Source organism: Aulonocara sp. 'chitande type north' Nkhata Bay, linkage group LG7 (genome assembly GCF_057382095.1).
Source record: "Aulonocara sp. 'chitande type north' Nkhata Bay isolate Kocher_YH1m ecotype deep benthic linkage group LG7, A_spYH_male_GT1.1, whole genome shotgun sequence".
Lineage (NCBI taxonomy): Eukaryota > Metazoa > Chordata > Actinopteri > Cichliformes > Cichlidae > Aulonocara > Aulonocara sp. 'chitande type north' Nkhata Bay.
Window position 1 is genome coordinate 5698653 of NC_141350.1, and position 3785 is coordinate 5702437.

Sequence of the window (3785 nt, forward strand, 5' to 3'; positions counted from 1 at the left end):
CTGTAGTGATTAGTATCTATGAAAAGTGGTCCAAGGAAGCAACAGCAGTGAACTAGTGACAGGTAAGTGGACATGGAGCCCATACTGACCCCTGTCCACTGCCGAAAACACCTACAATGTGAGCATCAACTGGACCCAAAGCAATGGAATAAGGGGGTGTGGACTAACAAATCACATTATGAAATGCTTTGGTAGGGTTCATGTAGGAGTTGCATCACATGATCAGCCAGTTATGGGTGCATTGCATACCTGGGCGATACACGGCACCAGGATGCACTATGGAAACTGTGGCAGTGTGATACTCTTCTAGAAAACCTTGCGTCATGGCATCTATGTGGATGTTACTTTGACACGTTCCACCTACCTCAGCATCGTTGCAGACTTTGATTACAACCTTTCATGGAAACGATATTGCATTCTTCTTTCAGCAGGATAATGCACCCTGACACAAAGCAAAAATGGTTCAAGAATGGTTTGAAGATCACAACAATGACTTTGTGACCCAGATTTCCTATAGTTCAACCCAATGGCTGGACAAACAAGTCCAATCTATGGAGGCCCCAAATCGCAACTTACAGGGCTTAAAGGTGCAAGATACAAGATACCACGCACATCAACTCCAAGGGTCAAGTGGACACCATGCCTCAATAGGTCAGGGCTGTTTTGAAACAAAAGATAAAACAACATCATTTTAGGATAGTGGTCAATAGATTGTTTTTTGTTTGTTTACATGCCAGGGATACTGGGGCATGCTTCAAAACCACAATTAAACATAACAATAATAAATATGTAAAATGAACACATTTTTAATTTCAGAATTCAAATGTATTATTTTTAACAAATATCCTTGTCATCTTGCACACATGTAATCTTATGCTAAGCCCTGATATTAACCCTTTACCCTCTTTCTTCTCCCCATGCCAGCAGGTCTATGTCTATATCTGTGAGCAGATACTGACAAATAACATCTGCGCTAATTCCACGTAAACCTAATAAAAGTTATTTATAACCTTGGCAAGTAGGCGGTGGAAGAGATTCTCAGGGGACTCACATTCAGCCCAGCCTCCGCTGAGCTCCGTTTCCTTACCTTCCTCTCTTGCTGCCACTTGGCTGAGCTCCACCTTGGGGCCCCAGTCCCGGCTCCTTTAGTGCAGTTAGACAGGTGCAGCTGAATGGAGACATTCAGAGTCCCTCCAAGCCGGCCACCGAACTCACCATCTCCGTTTACACCCGCACTTTAAACACTCAGATTCATGTGGCACTTTTTAAAGTCTGGGTGCAGTTCTCAGCCAGATTAAAATTCACAAGACGTTTTAGTATGGCTCCATGGTTTGTGAGGTGATGAAGATGCAGTGTTAGAGACTTGAGAAGACTCTCCTCCAAGGGACAGCAGAGGTTACAGAGTTAATTTCTTTGCTAAACCTTAAAGGAACTTTAATATAAAGTTCCTTATTTTCAGTTACTAGACAGTTGTTTCAAGAATTCAAGTTGTGTGTACAATAAATCAATTTCATATATGTTCAATATTGATCCGTCATTCTAAACAGTGGATTTCCCACCGTCAGTTCCAGTTTAATGCTAATTCACAGAACAATAGTACAGCTCCTGCCAGAAATCCTGTGGTCAAAGACATCCACCCTTAAACTAACATTTAGCAGGAGGTCCAATTATTATATTTTTCCTTGGTCAGTGAATCAACATTTAACATTCAACCCAATTAGTTTGGGGCATAACCAAGCCTTATGTAAGTTGTTGAGCAGTGCAGGAAAAACAAATTGTCCTGCCAAAAACCCAAATCATGAATGACACGAATGATCTACATACGGTAGCAGCAATTAGAACAATGTTATTCTCTACTGTTAACAACTGCCAGTGATTACCGCCAGACAAAATGGAATCATCTCTACCCCTGCATGCATAAATAGCTTATAAAACAGGATAGGCAACGCTGGCTCCCCTCTTTTCTTTGAGGGTGTTTTGGCGCAAGTGGCACATGGTGACAAGCAGAGGCCACAGATCTTTCTCAAAGTCTACTTTTAGAAAGTGCAAGTCAAGGTTTTAGGTGTCAGTGTCTGTTCCCGAGTGAATGGCTTTTCCATCTTGCCAATTAGGTAAGCCAGCGGTTAAAGCTTCATGGTTTTGTAATTGATTGAGTGAGGGTCTTGTATTTTGAGCAGAGAAGAAAGTCCTTCTTTCATTTGTTAGAATACTAATCAGATGTTCCTTTATGCACAGGAAGTCTGCACAGACTTTATGCTTTTAAAAAACACTTTTGAAAAAGACAAAGAAGTGGCTTTGAAAGCGAAATCTTTTTTTTTTTTAAGGCAGGTGCACAGAGAAAGAAAACCGTCATGTGTAATGACTTCTTGCCTGCCCCTCTTTGGAAATCTGTCACCATGCAATGCCTTTAAATGTCTTCAATTTAATTTAGGTTAATTGTTGAATGCACCCTGAACAGCCTTAGTGGAGGGACTTATTAATACCCTCAGAGACGGAACTGATTCCTGGGTGCCATCCACTTGAGCTCAACCACCTGTCCAGATGGCAGGCTAATGCCATCACCCAGCTTCCTTTTTATTAAGTAAACACTAAGCTAAGGAAGGAAAGATCTCATTTTCACACCAGACCAGTTTCAAGAGGTTTACAAATTGTCAGAACTAAGAAAAGCTGATGAACATAGCTATGACCTTTAGATGCAGATGGGGGTGAGACGGTTGCAGTTAAAGTAAAATGCAAACAAGGGATAAACAATCGTCATGGTGCAAAGTACATGACCTTTGGGCTTAGGGGGATTTTGAAATAGGTTACAAATATATCACTTTAGGAACACATACACTTTTATGACTTTATTTATCCATGGTCGCTGGAGGATAAAACACAATAACTTTTGGAAATCCCTGAATATGATAACTATTTTTTAATTAGTAGTAGTAGCTTTGATGCACTGCTCTTTCTGTGACCGGTTTCCTCGTTCCAGCAACTTCCAGGAACCGACCTCACCAACCAGCTGAGGAATACACATTTTTCCTGCACTACTAGTGGTGTATGATGTCCAGTATAGAAGACAAGTAAGTAAAACCTTTATGAATGTGTACAGGGTTTACCTCAAAGTACTGCTATGTTTTAGTGCTGTCTAATGGGAGAATTAAAACATTAGCGCTGTTACAGTAATAACAGTAAATATTGATACACTGTATCAAATATGCTCAGAATTTTAATATAGAAATTTAAAAATATAGAAAGTATTTTTCCCACCTGAGTGGGGGAAAAAAAATACTTGCTAAAAATTGGCCTACATTTGAATGTGCTTTTCAATTCGATTTACTGTGATCATGCAGTAAACATTCTTTAGATAAGATGCTTTGTGCCACACTAAGCCTCTAGATTCATTAGTTTCATTAATAAGTAGTACTGGAACAGGTATACTGAATAAAGTGACCCGTGACCGTATGTAGCTGAGTAAATTACACACAACTTCAGAGAGCAACCAACAATAGCACTCACACTACAAAAAGACTAAATACTGAAATAAAAGCTAAACTAAAATGAGCAAATCTACTCCAAAAACTCCTTAAAGCTAAATTATGCTGAGGAATAAATACACAAAGATTATTAGTCTTTATTTTACTTGATTCTAAAAACTGATGCCATGTCTTTGGCCATAAATCGAACAATTCCAATGACTGTTTCGCAGCCTCCACAGTGGCTGTGTGGTGAGTAAAATGCTTTTCTTTGGAGAGATATGTATTAAGCGTAATAAGCAAAAAGGGACACCTCAGAGGTGA